Raw genomic sequence first — 21,136 nt, 5'->3', positions numbered from 1 at the left:
ATTACACACAATTGAAGGTCGGACGTCATTTTTTGCCATTTTTGAAAACATGTAATTGGAGGTCGGACGTCCCGCAATATAAATTCTGAACCGTTCACGAAGGTGCACGTGAACTTCTTGCAACAAGTCTGAGTTTTTTATATACTTCGAATGATGAGGACATCAATACAATTGTTACACCCACAGCCCCTGCTGCTATACATACTGGACCAATTACTAGAGCTCGTGCACGCCAACTAAATTACCAGGTACTTTCGTTTCTTGGTAATGATTCTAATGTTCATGAGAATATGATGTTGCCTAAATTGGATACATTTGTTTTGCTTACAAATGAAGGGCCTAGCTTGGAGAAGGATGAACATTGGAGCAAGAACAAGCATGGAGATGATGGCATGCGCAAGGGGAACAAGAACGGAGTTACAAGTGATGATTTCAGGACTTTGAAGCCACCATAATGGGTGCATGAAGCCTTGGACGAAATATACAAGATGCCACTTCATAAATTTCGTCCCGAGGCTATTTTAGGTGCTGCGTCACCTTATTATTGGGCCAGGCCCATGTAATTTCGAAATACATAAGTATAGGCTATTTTTAGAGTCCGTATGTGTGGGGAAACAAGAGATAGGGTTGATTTCGGACCCCTCCACCAAGGGCCACGAAATTCCCTCCTCTTCCTCCATATATACAGCCCTTAGGGCATCGTTTAGACTTTGGGTTTTGTTTAGATTAAAAGGTCGCCATAGCTGCAACTTCGCGTACTTCGTTTGTGTTCAACGACCAGACAAAGGCGTCACAGAACCCCACCTTGATCAATAAAGCTTTCATCTTATATTCGCAATATCCAGATTGCAATCTCAGTTTCTTGCTTGTTCTTCGTTTGCTCGCAGGAAACAGACCCTCGTGGTCAGGTTGATCGTGCTCCGGCGTGGTCAATAACCTCTCGGAGTTGGTTTAGCGATTGCTAAGGCGCGACGTCCTCGCACGTTCGTAGTCGGATCGTCAAAGTCGACTGCCACCAAAGCGATATCCATCATCTCATCGAAAGACGGGACACCTTTGCCTCTATCATCGAACTTCTATGTTATTTTAAGTTGAACTTCTTAGTCTTATTTCTTTGAAAAAAATATGTTTTCAAATAAGCATCAAGCATTTTTTTAAATTGAACCTCATACTTTTATTTTCCCTAGAAATGGGAAGAATTTTGGATTTTTCATATACATCGATTTTTTATATCTTGATTTAAATTTAACTTCATGATTTTATTTCTTTGGTAACAAGGAAATATATATTTTATAAATACCGAACTGCTCTATTTTTGTAAATTGGACTTCTTGGTTTCCTAGTTTTTTAATAAGTATTTAACCGGTTTGTTATTTAAATTTGAACTTCGAAAGTTTTTTTCTTTAGAAATGGTGAAATCCTTTTTATGAATTTTGAACTATTCTATTTTAAGATTTTGAAATACTGCATTATTTTATTTTGAACTTCTTGTTTTCATTCTTTAATAAGCAGGAAATTTTGAATTTTGTATAAACATCGTACTGCTCCCTTTTTTAATCGAACTTCTAGGGTTTTTTTCTAACGGAGAATATATCCTGTTTTTATTTAAAAAATGAGATGCCTTTTTTTCATTCTATCTCCTTGGGTTTCTAATAAACTTTGAATTTCTTTGTCTTTTAAATTTGAACCTCAAGGTCTTTTCTTGAAACGAGGAAATCCTTCTTTTTATAGTTTTTGAAATGATCATTTTTTAATTCGAAATTCTAGGTTTTTCACTCGTGTGCGCACATTTTTTAGAGAGAGAATAAAGTATGCGTACATTTTTGTGAAGTAAATAGCAAGAGATAAAAATATAAGGATATGGTGTTGAGAGCAAGCCTATTGCTTTGGCCAACACACGTCCAACAATCCTACAAGCACACACGCACACACACGTCCTGTAACCACTCAGGAGTTATGTGAACCACTGTGACGGCCGGTGTATAACTGTAGTACAACTTGGCGTACATCTGTAGTAGAATTTTCATGGTCGCTGACATACAACTGTAGTAGAACGTAGCGTATAGCCGTAGTAGAACTTCACCACCACCGGTGTTTAGTCGTAAGTAGAACATATAGGTGTAGTAGAACATCTTGTGGTGATAACAGGTGCAGGTGGCGCGACTTGCTACTGCAGAAGCAGTCAGCAGAAGGAGGGCTGACTCGGCAACGGAAGGCTTGCGCGTGCGGATTCAGATTTGCTTGCGCTGGATACTGAACGAAAGGATTCTGCCTGTGACCGCGGTGGTCCAGCGACGCAAGGTGAGTGGCATGGCGAAGGGAGTCAGAGGAGCCAATCAAACACCTGCCAGTTTAGATCAATAATTTTTTGTCAGTTCAAAATTAAGAGTAGATAAGCAGCAAGACTAGCATATTTCCCCTTTTTGTTTATTTGTAGAAGATGTACATTGGTATTGCTGTTTGAAAACGAACTCTGCTGATGTTTGAAGACTAACACATCTAGTTGAGTATTCTACAAACTTGTCCATCCGCTTCAATAATTCATAGCATTTGACCATACAAATTCAGAGTGCATTCAATAGTAGGAACGACATGACACCATCAACTGTCGACTAAATCTAACAGCCTACCATCAAATTATAAACAAGTGAGGTCGCGATGTAAAACATTGTTGATCTAGAATTATTTTTTCACCTGCTAGTACCTTTTGCCTGCAGCTGCTTGTTGCTGCTTGCTTGCCCGCCAAAACCAACACCCACGTGCCAAGAAATGTTGCTGCCGCCGGCCAAACTGTCAGCTGCACAGGTATGTTCGCTTGACAGTGCACTGGTTTCACTCGACAGATTGTCACTGGCTTTCCTTTAAGATGACGCGGTCTACATCAACTGGCTATTTGAGGAGAGGATTCACACATGTAGTGAAGAAACAGAAAATGGCGCCCGTCATGGATGGTGCGCTGGCGAGAATAGCATGGTTGCAGCGGGATCCGAGGGACATTGCGCCTATGAACTTACCTGGGCTTTGTCATTAAACGGCCTAGGCACCGCGGTGGAAGAGCCCCACCGGGATGAGGCGGTGTGGTGGATGTGGAGCCTCACCGGGGGAAGTCGGGAAGAGCCGGAGGGCGGGAGACACAGCCGTGGGTTTCTGGCGCGCGGCGCCTCGGGTAGGCCTGCATCGCGTGGGGGAGGAGACTTGGCGGAGGAACCGGAGGCACTCGCTCGATCTCGTCAATGGGGAAGAACGCGGGCACGCCGACGAGCACAGGCACCGGCGACGCGTGGAGGTGCGTGGATCCCGGTGGCGGCGGTGGTGGGAAGGTGGCGGTGCGGGGAGGTGGGTCGCGACGGCGGTTGTGCGCAGGCGGCGGCGCAGGGAAGTGGCAGGGCGGCGCACGGGGCTGCTAGGTCGGCGCCCAAGCTTGGGCGCGGCGGCGAGGATATGGGAGGCCGCGCCGCCGGAGGATCTGGAGAGGTCGCGCCGTCGGAGGATCTGGGGAGGTCGCGCCGCCGGCAGAGGGGGTTGGTTGGGGTCGGGGGTGGGGGTGGGCTTTTTTCTTTTTTTTAGCTGCTGGTTCGGAAGTTCGGGAGCATCTTGATCGCGGCCTTATGGGGGTTGGTGTGATCAGAATAACTATTCTAATATCATGATTAAAATAGTGTTGTCTTATATATATATATATATACACACACTAGTACTTCCTCCGTTCCAAAATATTTGTTTTTCTAGAGATTTTAACAAGTGACTATATACAAAGAAAAATGCGTGAATCTACACTCTAAAATATGTCTACATATATCCGTATGTTGTAGTTCATTTGAAATGTCTAGAAAGACAAATATTTAGGAACGGAGGGAGTACAAATGCCCATGCGTTGCACCGGGCGAAAAAAGGCACAACCAACTTCATATGCCATTGTGCATCATTTTTATACCCAATTTTAATAAATGTCGATAACAAGGTTAAACATGAAAAATTCTTATTTTTAATAAAATTTAACATTTTCATAAAAAATGGGACACTTTTTAAGAATAGTTAATGTTTTCATGAAAATTGAAACATTTCTCTAGAAAAGAACATTTTTTATGAAAAAAAATCTATTTTGAACAGATGTTTTTAATGAAAAGAATGTTTTTTTAGTTGTACATTTCTAGATGGACTTTGTTTTAGTAAAAGATGGAACTTTTTTTTGGAATTTTTTAGTTCTCTAAAAAATGCGACCATATTTGTTAAACAAAGATAGTGTGAACATATGTAAAACTGTGAACATTTTAAAGCTATTTTTACAGTGTTAATTTTTTTTACAGATATTTTTTGTAGCCTTTTTGTTAGGTAATTTTTACATATGGTTGTTTGGTGGGAAGAGTTTATTCTTTTCTTTAACTATTTGGGTTTAGCCCAAACAAAGCACTTGACGTTAACTTTTATTAAAATAAGGACGCACGAACTCATCTTCCTTATCGTTCCCCATTTCAAGTCTTCCTTGTTGAAGTGCTCTGCGCCGCCGCCACCCGCGTCATGTCTACCTCCTTTGTGACATGGACCTATCCCTTCCTCCCATGGTGGGCCGTAATGGAGGGTTCCCCATGGGGTTAGGGGGAGGGTGCCCCATGGGGTTAGGGGGAGGGTGCGAGTAGTCGCCGTTTGGTGCCCTGTCCGGTGTGTTCGCCCTGTCCATCACAAACCCTACCAGTTGCGGTCGGAGTTTTTGTTTCGTCCAAAGCAGCATATATGACCATGAATGTAAATGAAAACATTAAAAGGCGATAAAACTACTTTTTGCCGAATAATACGCCACCGCAATCACTGGAGTCTAGTTAACAATTTTAATGGAAACTGAAGCCATTATCGAATATATGCACACAATAATAAAAGCACCACAGTAGCAACTAAAGGGTTTGATTTCAGTCAAGGAATATAGCATTACATCAATAGCAAAACATGATGATATTTGTGGAAAATAATAATAAGAGCCCTACAACTGCTAGTAAAAACAATATTATCCAACATGATAATTTGAACCAGCACATAGGACCACCATCAACCACAACATACTGTTAAACAGTACTTGTCTAAATTTTATGAAAGCTAGAAACAGAAATTCATTTACAGCCAACAATTTGTGATTGACCCTACTGGTCTACATCCAGTGAATTATGAGATACCATTTCTTTTCCTAAATATCTAAAGGCACCATCAGGGATGCCAGCCAACAGAAAAGCTTCTTTTTTCAGAAATAGCACACATGTCCTGCTTTGATAGAATGGAAGTTAGCACCACCAAGTAAATCAATCTTAGAAAAAGAATAAAGTTTCGAGATGAGCTTACATTATCAGTTTGCACAAATGTATTGTCATATATTTTCTTACGGATTCATATTGGAGAATAAAATTGTCCCGGAATCAACAAAATGTTCAGATTACTTTACAAAGATCATCATTTTTTGTTAATATGAAACCTTATGAATCGTATTCCTCAATATGTACTCCCCAGCCGCGAGTCACCACCTCTCTTCCGTCCATTTTAGAAGCTTCGCCATTCACCATGACGCCTCTGAGCCACCGCCATCAATTTCTTTGAAAACTTTGATAGAGAGATTAGATAGATAGATAGTGCACTAAAAGAGAAAAAATTCATAAGAAAAGTAATGTATACACCTGATATCCTAACTACCAAGAATCAAACTGTGGTAAAACAAAACTAACACATACCATGGCTATCCAACAACACAGAGTAGTGACAAATCTGAACCGGGTCCCCTTTCCATAGGATCTGATATACCTTCAGGCTGATTAACTCTAGGTGTTCTATGAACTCTGAAAGTGTGAATCAACTCATGTGCAACTTTTGACGATGGTGCAAATGGAGAGGCTTCACAAGATTGGATCCTTATCCTGCTATATACTGTAGTACAGTTAAAGCAAATAAGCTAAGAAATTAGACAGCAGGATGAAGGTACACCACACCATCCAATTCTGAAAAGGTGGCGGCTAATGGTCTTCCTCATTGAATCCATAAGGAGTATGCTTTTCTATCCTTGAACTAAGCTGAAACTCAAGAACTCTAAAATCTGAACGAAAAAACTTGATTTCTTGGAAGGAGGGCCATTGTACCAAATCGTGTTGCCTCGCCCGTGCATCACCGAAGCTGGGGCACACATTGGAGCAGTGGCATTTGCGACGCCCAGCAGCGGGGTCACATCTCATCCCCATCAGCTCAAATCAAAACAGAAGGCAAATTAGCCAAGACAGTTAGAAGACTTATTTAACCCGCACATGGTGCACTCATACATAAGAGAAGACCCAAGCAGAGCGATCAAGCCGTGCAATTCAAGTTATTAAAATACTAATTAGTTATTGTATTTGGATGGACAGTCTTATGTAAAACATTTAAATAATACGTAGTAGTTTGCAAGGAGCATATACATACTATTTTTCAAATGGCGTATATATAAGTATACAACTGATACTACTTTAACTGAAAATAAACCTACCCTTGCCCATCATAGAGCATGTTTTAATTTGTTCACGACCTCTACATTTTATTCAGAAACAAGCATGCACCAAGATACTCACATAGAAAGCAGAAACCTCTCTTTCACAGGGCTATTGTTTCATCTAGTTCTAACATATCCTCTCTTTATCCCTTTTAATAAGTAGTATAGTTGATGACATACAGACTTAAGAAGTAGTTGATGAAATCGATGACACTTTAGTATGTACCTCAGGTCAGACGAAGTTTCAGCAGATAGTAGAGTATGTGCAGACAGATTTCTGGCGAAGTCAGACGGTGTACAGCCATGGCGCTGTCGGAAACTTGAGGCGCAATGATGAGCAAAATAACTACAGATTATCCCAAAGAGTTAGAACACGAAAAACTATTTGACCTTGCAATAGAATCGAAAGGGTTCGGCGATGTGCACATCTCTCTCTGCTCTCTCTCTACCTCACCTATCTCTTTTTTCTCCACAAGTTACAAAACCAAATAACTGAATTTGCTGGCCCAGTACATCATTTAAAGATTAAAAGAAACTCAAATCCAAGATCAGTTGCCGTTCATGACCTCTGCATTTTATACAGAAACAAGCATGCCCCAAGATACTCACATATAAAGCAGAATCCTCTCTTTCACAGGGCTATTGTTTCATCTAGATCTAACATATCCTCTCTTTCTCCCTTTTAATAAGTAGTATAATTGACGACATACATACTTAAGAAGTAAGTAGTTGATGACAGATACAAATCGATGACACTGTAGTATGTACCTCAGGTCAGACGAAGTTTCGGCGGACAGTAGAGTATGTGTAGACGGATTTCCGGCGAAGTCGACGGTGTACAGCCACAGCGCTATTAGAAACTTGACTTGAGGCACGACGATGAACCAAATAACCGCAGATTATCCCAGAGAGTTAGAACACGAAAAACTATTTGACCTTGCAATAGAATCGAAAGGGTTTGATGATGTGCACGGTCATATGCATGAAAGCATCAAATTTGTTTACATGTAACATCAACAGTATATACATGTAGTTGCCTCCAAAATTGACCATATGAGCTTTCAAATGAAAGAACAGAAATGAAAAAGGAACATATAAGAAATGTGAGTTATATAGTATTTTATTACCAACATGGCATCACTCAAAGATAATACTTGTCAAAGAACAGCTTGATCAGGCACAAAGACTTAGACATGTGCAAGAGAAGGGAATCAACACATAAAACTTAACCTGAATCTACCTCAACCATGAGCAAGTACTAGCACTGCTCCTTGCCTTGAGTAAGTGCTTGCTCTGGTTTAGTTTGCCCCAGCACAACAGAGATCAATTCAGCGGATGGCATAAATTTAATATATGTTCTCCTCCTAGTACTAAAAATAGGACTACATGGCTTCCTAGCGAGTTAAAGCTAACAGAGATCAGAGAGGAAACTAATTTCACCAATTTATCACTGTAATCTCTATTGAATACAACACTTTGCCACATCTTGTATTATCTATATGGCATTGCTAAGGTGATTCTAATCTGAAAAAAGAATAAAAAATCCAAGTTTGCCATGTTGAACAGAATCCGTAGTATTGCATGATGTAGTGACCCAAAAATTGGTAGCACTGGTTGGTTCAAACTCATGTGCCGGATGTCCTAAAAGTTCAGACTTGTACTCACATAATAAGGAAATTCAATAATATATCTTAAAATGTAGCTATGGATGGATTGAACAACAAAATGGCTACCTGATAGAGCAAAATTCCATATGCTTTCTGTTTTTAAAATCGGAAAAATAATACGGAGCCTACAACTATAATCTGTCTGAAGCCTGGGATTTTCTTTCACTAAATATGAACCTACTTCAGGGCAATATAGCTACATAAAAGAAGAGCAGTAACATTCTACCAACATAATAAATGGAATCCTCAGTTGGGAAATTCACAGTATATATATTTGAGTTGCAACTTAGCTCTCAGTACACACAGAAGCTCAATCTTTCATATCCTATTTGGCTCTTCACTTGTACGTATATTTACCCCTAATAAACTTATATATACGTATATATGGGGCAGGAAGAGGCCCGTCGTCGTCGCGGCCGTCCGCCCCCATCGATTGATCTCCTTCAGCCAGTTCTTGTTGCCTGTATGTACGTATACCAAGAATCTACCGGCTGATCCTTGTACGATTATTAAGGAGGGTTGGGAAAATCTTACTACTACTACTCTAACCTGTACCAGGGCTGCCGGTGGAAGGTAGCGTTCCAGGTCGAGCGGGGCGGCGCTCCGGTGGCGACGGCGGCGGGGCCCGGTCGGATCCGGGCGGATCTGGCCGGGGTGGATCCATTTCCAGCGGATTTGGCATGGAGGCGGCCGGTTCCGGTGAGATTGTGGGCCGGCGGCGCCATGGAGGTCCCTTTCTAGCAAGAGTGAGAGAGGTGAGAGGAGATCGAGAAGAAGAAGGAGAAGGGAGAGGGGCGAGGTGGAGGAGCAGCCGGAGGTCCAGCATGGAAGTTCGCCGGCGGCGGGGCGTGGCGGAGGTATGGGGTCGCCGGAGAGGCGGCTTGCGGGCGCGAGGGGAGCTGCGGGCGGCGGCGCGGTCTGGTTCAGGCCCGGGCAGGATTAGAGGTTTTTTTTTGTAAAACCGAAACATTTTCTCAATTTTAATTTTAATTTAACTTAAAAAGGGACTGCGGGTTCTATTTTCAAAAAGCAAAAAGACTTTTCTGTAAAAACAGCGTGACGGTGAACACGGAGACTCAATCCCTGCTTTATTATTAAAATTAAATTAGGGAAAGATATATATATATATATATATATATATATATATATATATACACATATATCTAATTAGATGTAAGTTAGCATGAACTATTATTGTTGACATTACCCTTGAGGTAAAAGGTTGGGAGGCAACACTATAAGCTCCTATCTTTCTCTGTGTCTGATTAAAACTTCATATCCATAAGTATTGCGTGAGTGTTAGCAATTGTGAAAGACTAAATGATAGTTGAGTATGTGGACTTGCTGAAAAGCTCTTATATTGACTCTTTCCGATATTATAATAAATTGCAATTGCTTCAATGACCGAGATTATAGTTTGCTAGCTTTCAATGAAGTTTCTGATTCATACTTGACATTGTGAATAGATTGTTACTTTAGTATAAGAAATCATATGACAATATTTATATATGTTGCTGTTATAAGAATGATAATGATGCCCTCATGTCCGTATTTTATTTTATCAACATCTTTATCTCTAAACATGTGGACATATTTTCCGATATTGGCTTCCGCTTGAGGACAAGCGAGGTCTAAGCTTGGGAGAGTTGATACGTCCATTTTGCATCATGCTTTGATATTGATATTTGTTGCATTATGGGTTGTTATTACTCATTATGTCACAATACTTATGCCTTTTCTCTCTTATTTTAAAAGGTTTGCACGAAGAGGGAGAATGCCGACAGCTGGAATTCTGGGCTGGAAAGGAGCAAATATTAGAGACCTATTCTGCACAACTACAAAAGTCTTGAAACTCCTCGGAAGTTATTTTTGGAATTAATAAAAAATACTGAGCGAAGAAAATACCAGAGGGGGCCACCCACCGTTCACGAGGGTTGGGGCGCGCACCTGCCTCGTGGGCCACCTGGCAGGCCTCCGGTGCCCATCTTTGACTATATGAAGTCTTTCGCCCTGGAAAAAATGAGGAGGAAGCTTTCGGGACGAAATGTCGCTGCCACGAGGCGGAACCTTGGCGGAATCAATCTAGGGCTCCGGCGAAGCTGTTCTGCCGGGGAAACATCCCTCCGAGAGGGGGAAATCATCATCATCATTCATCCTCTCATCGGGAGGGGGTCAATCTCCATCAACATCTTCACCAGCACCATCTCCTCTCAAACCCTAGTTCATCTCTTGTATCCGATCTTTGTCTCAAAGCCTCAGATTGGTACCTGTGGGTTGCTAGTAGTGTTGATTACTCCTTGTAGTTGATGCTAGTTGGTTTTTTTGGTGGAAGATCATATGTTCGAATCCTATATGCATATTAATACCCCTCTGATTATGAACATGAATATGATTTGTGAGTAGTTACGTTTGCTCCTGAGGACATGGGAGAAGTCTTGCTATAGATAGTCATGTGAATTTGGTATTTGTTCAATATTTTGATGAGATGTATGTTGTCTTTCCTCTAGTGGTGTTATGTGAACATCGACTACATGACACTTCACCATTGTTTGGGCCTAGAGGAAGGCATTGGGAAGTAATAAGTAGATGATGGGTTGCTAGAGTGACAGAAGCTTAAACCCTAGTTTATGCGTTGCTTCGTAAGGGGTTGATTTGGATACATATGTTTCATGCTATGGTTAGGTTTACCTTAATTCTTCTTTGGTAGTTGCGGATCCTTGCGAGAGTAGTTAATCATAAGTTGGATGCTTGTCCAAGGAAGGGCAGCACCCAAGAACCGGTCCACCCACATATCAGATTATCAAAGTAACGAGCGTGAATCATATGAGCGTGATGAAAACTAGCTTGACGATAATTTCCATGTGTCCTCGGGAGCATTTTCCTTCATATAAGAATTTGTCCAGGCTTGTCCTTTGCTACAAAAAGGATTGGGCCACCTTGTTGCACCTTATTTACTTTTGTTACTTGTTACTCGTTACGAATTACCTTATCACAAAACTATGTGTTACCGATAATTCCAGTGCTTGAAGAGAATACCTTACCGAAAACTGCTTGTCATTTCCTTCTGCTCCTCGTTGGGTTCGACAGTCTTACTTATAGAAAGGACTACGATAGATCCTCTACACTTGTGGGTCATCAGTGTGCTCGAGCTAAAGAAGTAAGGAAGTACCCCGGGGGAGATGCCGGCATGGAAAGTGACTCTGGAGATGAAGACGTCATCGCCCCGGCAAAGAAGGGCCAACGACATAACAGGAAGCGCAAGGGCAAGACCATTCTTGCCGTCGAGGAATCTGGCAACCCAAGCACCACCAAGAAGGCCAAGGTCAATGAACCTGGCAAGGAGATTACCGGGTGTGACGCCTGCCGGGACTTGGCGGCTACCGACAAGCCAGAGGGCTCCGACAAGCAATACTTCAAGATTCATCGCACCAAAGGCCATGACCTCCAAAACTACTGTCAAGTTGAGCAGCTGATGGAGAAGCAAAGGGCTGAGTATGAAAGACGAGACAAAGAGAAGAGATAAGATGGTGCTGAGGGATTTGGTAAGAAGCGCGGTGGCCGAGAAGGTCGCCACGGCAAAGACAAGCAACAAGAAAGGCCTGCTCGAGGCCGCGACAAGAAAGAGGGTGATGATGATCATGATGATGACGACGAGTCCAGCGAGCACGAGTTTCAGAAAGCTACAGAGGTTATGTGTGTTGATGGAGGCACATCGTTGCATTCTTCCCACCATCAACTTAAACAATGGGCGCATGAGATCAATGTGATGGGGCCGATGATTGACGCCTAGAACCCACTGAAATGGTCCAACACGCCTATCAATTTTGACGCTGAGGATCACCCTGATCGCACAACTGCGGTCGATTGTTTACCGTTGTTGGTTTCACCAACAATCCTCAACCTCAAGGTGACAAAAATGCTAGTTGAAAGTGGGGCTGGTCTGAACTTCATCTCGCCCAACATGATCAAGAGGTTGCAGATTCCTGATAAAGATCTTGAAGAGACAGGTACGTTTCAAGGGCTCAATCCAGGGAGAAGCTAGCCTAAAGGGAAGGTCACACTACCAGTCACATTTGGTGGCGACCTAAACTACAGGATAGAGAAGATCATTTTTTATGTCGCCAAGATCCCGTTGCTGTATAATGGGATCCTTGGTTGTCCAGCATTGGCCAAGTTTATGGCAGCGTCACACTACGCATACAACAAGCTGAAGATGGCCGGCCCAATGAGCATCATCATTGTCGGCTGCGACAAAAGAGATGCGCTCATCTGTGCCGACATACTCTACTGAGAGGCAGTTGTAGCACCTGCCGCCAAAACACTTGCTCCTACCACTAGAGCTCCCGAGGGGAAGAAGGCCGACAAGACCTCAACCACCGGCAAGACTTCTGGCCTCGGCAAGGCCTCTTGCACCCACCCGAGGAGGCGCGTTTGCCGGAGAGCTCCACTGGCAAGAGCAAGAAATCCAAGGCAGCACCACCAGAAACCAAGAAGGTACCTGTCGGTGTCAAAACCGGTGGATCTCGGGTAGGGGGTCCCGAACTGTGCGTCTAGGCGGATGGTAACAAGACACAAGGGACACGATGTTTTACCCAGGTTCGGGCCCTCTTGATGGAGGTAAAACCCTATGTCCTGCTTGATTAATATTGATGATGTGTGTTACAAGAGTAGATCTACCACGAGATCAAGGAGGCTAAACCCTAGAAGCTAGCCTATGGTATGATTGTTGTTTGTCCTACGGACTAAAGCCATCCGGTTTATATAGACACCGGAGAGGGCTAGGGTTACACAGAGTCGGTTACAATGGTAGGAGATCTACATATCCGTATCGCCAAGCTTGCCTTCCACGCCAAGGAAAGTCCCATCCGGACACGGGACAAAGTCTTCAACTTCTATCTTCATAGTCTTGGAGTCCGGCCGATGATGATAGTTCGGCTATCCGGAAACCCCCTAATCTAGGACTCCCTCAGTAGCCCCTGAACCAGGCTTTAATGACGACGAGTCCGACGCATATTGTCTTCGGCATTGCAAGGCGGGTTCCTCCTCCGAATAATTTACAGAAGATTGTGAACGCCAAGATAGTGTCCGGCTCTGCAAAATAAATTCCATGTACAACCGTAGAGAGAATAATATTTACACAAGTTCAATCTGCTGACGTATTTGGTGGCATGACGTCACACCACTACCAAGCCTTTACTCAAATTGTTTTTATTGCACCACCTCAGCGCGTTTAGCGAAGCGGTTTCTTTGGCACGTCTTGTCGAAGCAGAGATCGTGTTCCCCTTATTCCGGGATTCCCATCAATACGGACGTGGGTAACCCAACCGCGCCATTGATTGCGGCGCTTGGGGAATAAGCGAGTTTTATCAGACCGGTGGGGACGCATGTTCGTGTCTGCCCATATAAGGGGATAAAGATCCAACCCTTTTACCTGCGCCTTCTTCCTCCTTGGCTTATCCATCTCCGCAAACTCAAGCTCCAGCGCCCAAGTCCGCACATCTCACCTCAACCTCCTCCAACTATGTCCGGAGCGGGAGGCAAATGGATGGCCTCCTCCGTCACGGAGGGGCTGATCCAGAAGCTGCGCAACGTCGGATATTTGTCCAGCAACATCGCGCACCGGCTCCCCGACAAGGGAGAGCTCATCCCCACCCCCAGGCCCCATGAGAGGGTAGTATTTCTTCCCCATTTCCTCCGCGGTCTGGGCTTCCCACTCCATCCCTTTGTTCGAGGGCTCATGTTCTACTACGGCCTAGATTTCCATGATCTGGCCCCGAATTTCATCCTCAATATCTCGGCGTTTATCGTCGTGTGTGAGGTCTTCCTCTGCATCCAGCCCCACTTCGGCTTGTGGCTCAAGACCTTCAATGTCAAGCCGAAGGTTGTGAAGGGCAGCCAAGCGGAGTGCGGAGGCGCCATGGTGGGCAGGATGTCCCACGTTACTTGGCTTGAAGGTACTTTTGTGGAAACCATCAAGGGGTGGCAATCGGGGTGGTTCTACATCACCGAGCCACGTGACCCTGAATGCGCAGCGGCCCCCGAATTCAGATCTGGCATCCCCACACGGCTCACCTCCTGGAAAGAGAGCGGCCAGACGTGGGGTGATTCGGAGGAGCTGACCGGACTCCAAGCCTGCGTCCAAAAGCTAGTGGACAAGAAGCTCAAGCTTATCAACGTAGTCCAAGTCATACTCGTCCGCCGGATCCTCCCATGCCAACGACGGGGCTTTAACATGTGGGAGTTCGATCCGGCGCAGCACCAGACTTTGAGCGGGCTCTTCGACACTACGTATGAAGATGTCTGGAAGGTGCTGTTCAAGGGCGCCGAGGCTCCTGCATCCGCTACCGAAGATCGCGGATTCAGCTCGCAGCGTCCGGCTGACGAGGTAAGTGATTTTGTCCTTTACGGGACGCTTGTTTGCCATAGTTTGACTCTATGCAGGATCTAAACTCCCTCTCCTTTGACAGGGCTGGCTGAGGAAGGCCGAACAGACTATCTGTCCGGCCCCATTGCCAGAGGACCCAGCGGACGCCCGCTTGACGGGGCTGCTGGCTCCGGCACCCCATGTGGTGCTGGAGAAGAAGGCCAAGAAGAAGGCCACGGGCACTCGGAAGAGTTCCCGTTTTCAGGTGCTATCGGATGATGACTCCAAGGCAGACTCCTCCCACAAAGGCGAGGGGGAGAAAAAGAAATCCTCTCCCCCAGCGGGGGGCGGGAAGAAAAGGAAGGCCTCTACGATGAGGAAGGCCGAAGGGTCCAAGAAGGGAAAAACTCTTTCCCCGGACTGCTCTGCAGCGCCAATGACGACGATGAGGACTGGCCTCCAAGGGCCAAGCCCCTGGCGAGATCGTAAGTATTCGGACTCCCGAATAACTTCATGGTTTTTCTTTTTTTCCACGCAGTGTCTTTCTAATGCCGCATACAACCCTGCAGTCCGCCCAAGGATGATCTTCCCGCTTCGTCGAGCGGGTCCTTAGGTGCGTCGGATATGGATTCTCTTCCGACCGCCTCCACCCCCCGTGATGCGGACGATGCCGAGGTGGGATCCCAGGAAGGGACCCGCCAGGAGGAGGAGGCCCCGGAGGTGTCGCAGGACAACCTCCCGAACTTTGCACCGGACTCGGCCCCGGAACCCATAGTGGCTCCGGAGTCCGGCGGGCGGCCCCTTCGTAAGAAGGGCAAGACAGTGACGCCGGCAGCCTCCGTCCAACCGGATGCGCCAGATAGCTTGCTGGAGGCGCTCAATGGCGCCTCCATCAAAGAGGAACACCGCACTGTTATGAGTGCGGTGATTCAGAAGGTTCAGCTCGCCAAGAGCGGGCTGACCGAAGCCTGCAGCAGCCTTCTAACAGGCTTTGAGGTAAGAATTTTGATATATGTAAAATAGTACCGCATAGACAGTAGCCCCTGATGCTCGGTTCGGTGTTCGGAAAGAAAAGCCGGACTGAGGATCTAAAAAGATATACGCAGGAGTCATAAAAAATATGTCAATATGGGATTGCAGGCTGCGCTGTTGACCTCTGCCGCACTGACTGCGGAGGTCAATGCTTTGAAGCAAAGCCTCGAGCGGTCCGAGAACGAGCTCGGCCGTGCCAAGAAGCAGCTCGAGGACAAGGAAGGTGAGTAACACCTTAGTAAAATTGTACCTTATAGAAAAGGATTTTGGTTGCAAGAAGAATGACAAGGATAACGTGGGTATTGCAGGGGCCACTAACGAGGCGGCTACCCTGAAGGAGGCGGTGGCCGCGGCCGAACGTAATGCGGCCGCGGAGCGCACCAAGCGAGAGAAGCAGGAGGCGCGGGTGGCGGAGGTACAGCAAGAACTCCAGGATCTCGTGAAAAAATATGAGAGCCTGGAGCGTGACTCGAAGACTCGAGAGTCTGAGCTTGCGACGGCTCTTGGGAGTGCCAAAGCCGCTAAGGCCGAAGCCTATAAGGCCCTCTAGGAAATCAAGGCGTTGAAGAAAATAGCGGCGGGTAAGGCATTTTTCATGCAAAGTAAGCATGTGAGTGTGAATTACCTATCACTTACCCGAATTTGGAGCTCTCCAGGAGCGTTCGCAGATCTGCCCCGCAGCGTATCCGATGCTGCCACTTTCTACAGGGCCGAGGAGGGGAGCTCGACGGAGAAGGTCTTCTGGTCTCAGTATGCTGAGGCCGGACATCCGGTGCCCTTAGCGACCAGCTGAAGCAGCTGGTCGAGCTCCACAAGGCGGCCGAACAGGCCATGAAGGGCCTCATAGTTCGGCTGTGGCCTAAGGAGGCCATGCCTGGGAGCTACTTCGGCCTGGTGCGGCGGCTGGTGGATGCGTGCCCGTGGGTTGAAGTCATCAAGCACTCCGCCTGTATTGAAGGTGCCCGTCGGGCCCTTGCCCGCGCAAAGGTGCACTGGGGCAAGATGGATGCCCAGAAGCTTGTGACGGACCCGCCACCGCAGGGCAAGGAGCATCGCACGCCCGAGATGTATTATAAGAGTGTCCTGAAGGGTGCCCGCATTATTGCGGGTGAGTGCTCCAAAGATGTAATATTTGAGTAGACTCGCATTTTGTTATCCTGTGCGCTGAAAACTTAGTTCATATGCGCTAAGCAACGCTTGTTAATTTAAAATATTACCTTCTGTGCGGCTGCTTATCAAATCTGAGAGATGGCAAGTCGTTGGCTTCAGCCCCCATGCCACGAGTGCTGAGGTGTTCGGGATAAACTTGAGCACTCTTGTTCCCATTTTTGGGTCCATCTAGGGAGGCGCTCAACACAGCGAACAAGGCAACCAGACTTATAATGCTTGAACACTCTCACTTAGCCATAGAATTCTATAATTTTAAATTTCGGCGAAGCCCCTAGTCTTCGGAAGGCCGAATTTGGGGCGCTATCCACGCCTGGGCCGGACAAAAAACCGGCTCCTCGCTCTAAGCGACATAAGTCTTTAGGGACTCGCAAAAAACCTCTCGAACAACGACCAACTCTCGCATCATCATGACGGTCAGTTTTAGCTTTCTCCACTGAGGCGCTCGCCCAGCTCAACCGAGGCGCAATCGTAGTGGTTCTCCCAGTGCTACCTTAGCCGATACAACAGAACGTAAGGTACCAAAACATGGGAGCCGGGCAAACCCAACTATTGACCCAAGACATGATTCGGAGCCGATGCATATAATGCTATAAGTTCGGGGTGCTGCACTTGTGAAAGTGGTCGGACTTATCACACCATGATGCGGGAAACATAAGCCCCTGGTGTATTTAGCCGTACCAAAATGTACGGGTGCAACATGTCATAAATGAACATATGTATAAGAAAGAAATGCAATTGGAAGCAAAAATGTGCTGCATTACTTATTCAAGAAAAACTGCTGTAAATGCAGAACGATACAAATGGTGCGATAAGCAAGGGGTGGGACTATTGAACATGTCTCCCTCCAGGGGTAGGCTGCGGAATGGTGCATAAAAAAGATTTAATGCTCGTAATGGAGACCACCTGGATATTCGTTGTAGCCTTTCTCCTTCCCTGGCTGTTGCATCGTGAGTTCGGCAGGTCTGCTGCCGGACAGGGCTTCTGACGAACGGAGTCCTGTGGGTAAAGATAAAAAAATAAAAAAGAAAAAAAGAACGACACACTTGAGAGCCCCTAGTGTGGTTGATCCGCATTCTGGGCCTATCGTGGTCGTGCCCCTCTCCCCATGCCCATGGTATCTTCAGAGCGTAATGGTGTACGCGAAGGACCTGTCTTGACGTTTTGTAGGGGCTTGGGTTGGGGCCGCACTGCTACGCGTGCTCAGAACGTGCCAGGTGGTCTTGTTGTAGGTTACTCCGGGCGCGTTTAGCCGTGTCCGGCCGCTTAACGACCGGACTCGATAATTGCCTGAAGAGGCTGCATTGTACTTCTGCCGCGAGAGCCGCTATATGTTCCTCCATTCGGAGAGAACGTTCAGTGTTTCCGTTGACCGTGATGACTCCTCGAGGGCCTGGCATCTTGAGCTTGAGGTATGCATAGTGCAGCACCGCGTTGAACTTTGCAAACGCGGTACGTCCGAGCAGGGCATGATAGCCGCTGCGGAACGGAACTATGTTGAAGATTAACTCCTCGCTTCGGAAGTTATCCGGGGATCCGAAGACCACTTCCAGTGTAACTGAGCCTATACAATTGGCTTCTACACCTGGTATGACGCCTTTAAAGGTCGTCTTGGTAGGTTTAATCCTTGAGGGGTCTATGCCCATTTTGCGCACTGTATCCTGATAAAGCAGGTTCAGGCTGCTGCCGCCGTCCATCAGGACTCTGGTGAGGTGAAATCCATCGACGATTGGGTCTAAAACCAACGCTGCGAATCCGCCGTGGCGGATGCTGGTGGGGTGGTCCCTTCGGTCAAGAGTGATCGGGCAGGAGGACCATGGATTGAACTTCGGGGCAACTGGCTCCATCGCGTATACATCCCTGAGTGCACGCTTCCGCTCCCTTTTGGGTATGTGCGTTGCGTATATCACGTTCACCGTTTGCACCTGTGGGGGGAAACCCTTCTGTCCTCTATTATTCGGCGGTCGGGTCTCTTCCTCGTCATCGCTATGCAGCCCCTTGTCATTGTTTTCGGCAATTAACTTGACTGCCTGCTTGAATACCCAACAGTCCCTGTTGGTGTGGTTGGCTGGCTTTTCGGGGGTGCCGTGTATCTGGCACGAGCGGTCGAGTATTCGGTCCAAATTGGACGGACCCGGAGTAGTTCTTTTGAATGGCTTTTTCCGCTGACCGGGTTTAGAGCCTCTGAATCCGGCATTGACTGCCGTATCTTCACTATTATCGCCGTTAATGCGGCGTTTGTTTTTGTTGCGACGCGACCTGCCATTACGGTCCTTGATATCCGGACTGCCAGAATTTTTGCTGAGGTTGTTGTTGCGTGCTAGCCAGCTGTCCTCACCCGCGCAGAAGCGGGTCATGAGTGATGTGAGGGCTGCCATGGATTTCGGCTTTTCCTGTCCCAGGTGCCGGGCAAGCCACTCGTCGCGGATGTTATGCTTGAAGGCCGCGAGGGCCTCCGCATCCGGACAATCGACGATTTGGTTTTTCTTGGTTAAGAACCGTGTCCAGAATTGTGTGGCCGATTCGTCTGGCTGCTGAATTATGTGGCTTAGGTCATCAGCGTCTGGTGGTCGCACATACGTGCCTTGGAAGTTATCGAGGAATGCGGCTTCCAGGTCTTCCCAACTCCCAATTGACTCTGCTGGCAAGCTGTTAAGCCTATGCCGGGCTGGTCCTTTAAGCTTGAGGGGGAGATATTTGATGGCGTGAAGATTGTCACCGCGGGCCATGTGGATGTGAAGGAGATAGTCTTCGATCCAAACCGCGGGGTCTGTTGTGCCATCGTAAGATTCAATATTCACGGGTTTAAACCCTTCGGGGATTTGATGATCCATTACTTCATCTGTGAAGCATAGTGGGTGTGGGGCGCCTATGTACTGGGCGATATCACGACGGAGCTCAAAAGAGCTTTGTCTATTTTGTTCGGCCCGACCGGACTTACTGTGTCCGGCGCACGGTTGTCGTCACGTATCATGGGACGCCCACGCGATCCATAAATCGATCTTGATTGTATTGCCTTATCCTCCAATATATCTCGCAAGTCCGGAGCGTTCCCCTGTGGCCTTGTGCTTTTCGAGTGATGCCGGGGTACAGTTCTAGTGAAGGGCCTAGAGGCCTCTCTGTCGCGACCACGGGGTGGTCGGTCAGCCGTATTGTCTGCTGGTGATGCAGGTTCATACGCCTACTCCTCTAATCGGGGGAGCAGCTTGCGTTTAGGGTAGCTTTTGGAGGGGCGTTCGAGCTCATGCTCTTTGGCCGCGAGGACTTCAGTCCATCTGTCGGCTAGCAGATCTTGATCAGCTCTAAGCTGTTCCTGCTTTTTCTTGAGGCTGTTCGCCGTGGCCATAAGCCTGCGTTTAAAACGCTCTTGTTTGACGGGATCCTCAGGCACGATGAATTCATCATCGTCGAGGCTTGCCTCGTCTCCGGAGGGAGGCATATATTCCTCTACCTCTTCTTCTGCCGCTCTCTCATGAGGGCTGGCGTCTCCGTCCTCCTGTGCTGAATCTTGCTGGAGTGGGTTGTCTTCGGCACTGTCTGGGGTGTTATTGTCTCCAGTGCCGGAATCTTCATTCTTGCTGTGGCGGGATTTAGAGCGGCGCCGCTGACGCCGGCGCTTGGGCTGTTTCTTGGAGGGGTCATCCTCCGTTGTTCCTTCGCCATTCCCATCCTTTGGGATATCCACCATGTATATGTCATATGATGAGGTGGCTTTCCAATGCCCGGTAGGCGCTGGTTCTTGGTCGTCTCCGGCATCGTCGTCCATGCCGTCGATGTCTTCGAAGTCGTAGTCTAGCATGTCGGTTAGATCGTCGACAGTGGCTACTAAGTGGGTGGTGGGTGGGCTTTGAATTTCTTCATCGTCTGCATCCCAACCGTCCTGACCGCAGTCCGGCCAGGGCTCTCCTGATAGCGAGAGATACTTTAGCGAACTCAAGATGTCGCCGAAAGGTGAGTGTTGAAAGATGTCCGCAGCGGTGAATTCCATGACCGGCACCCAATCGGATTCGATTGGGGGGCGCGGGAGGTTCGGAGTCCGGCAAGGAGTCCGACACCTTGGAGTCACGAGTTTTATGAGGGACAAGGTCAGTGTTCGGCTCTATCGCCGTAAAGGTTGCGGCCCCCGAGGCGGTGTCTAGCCATCCGTCCTCGATCTGCGCAGCCGGCTCCGAATTGAAGATCGGAGCGGGCTCGAGTGCGGCCTCCAGGGTACTGTCCGGCTGCAGAGCTAAATCATGCCCGTCGTGACAGTGTGGCGCGCTTGGCTGTGGCTCGAACCCATCGAAGATCAAGTCCCCGCGGATGTCAGCCGTGAAGTTCAAACTTCCAAATCTGACCTGACGGCCAGGGGCGTAGCTTTCGATCTGCTCCAGATGGCCAAGCGAGTTGGCCCGCAGTGCAAAGCCGCCG

General features: G+C 47.1%; 2 long non-coding RNA genes and 1 pseudogene across 2 annotated transcripts; 1 reads left to right on the top strand and 2 right to left on the bottom strand.

Annotated features, from left to right (window-relative positions):
- Positions 1-21,136, top strand: part of LOC123137109 (uncharacterized) — a 274,654-nt pseudogene that overhangs the window by 104,503 nt on the left and 149,015 nt on the right.
- Positions 1,827-3,543, bottom strand: LOC123137111 (uncharacterized). The gene is made up of 2 exons (XR_006467755.1): positions 2,705-3,543; positions 1,827-2,344 (listed from the first exon to the last, which is right to left on the bottom strand). It is a non-coding gene; the product is annotated as an uncharacterized lncRNA (long non-coding RNA).
- On the bottom strand, positions 4,884-9,102 carry LOC123137112 (uncharacterized). Its single transcript, XR_006467756.1, has 2 exons — positions 8,713-9,102; positions 4,884-8,624 (listed from the first exon to the last, which is right to left on the bottom strand). It is a non-coding gene; the product is annotated as an uncharacterized lncRNA (long non-coding RNA).

Source organism: Triticum aestivum, chromosome 6B, assembly GCF_018294505.1.
Source record: "Triticum aestivum cultivar Chinese Spring chromosome 6B, IWGSC CS RefSeq v2.1, whole genome shotgun sequence".
Classification (NCBI taxonomy): Eukaryota; Viridiplantae; Streptophyta; class Magnoliopsida; order Poales; family Poaceae; genus Triticum; species Triticum aestivum.
This window is presented reverse-complemented; position numbering and strand designations above follow the sequence as displayed.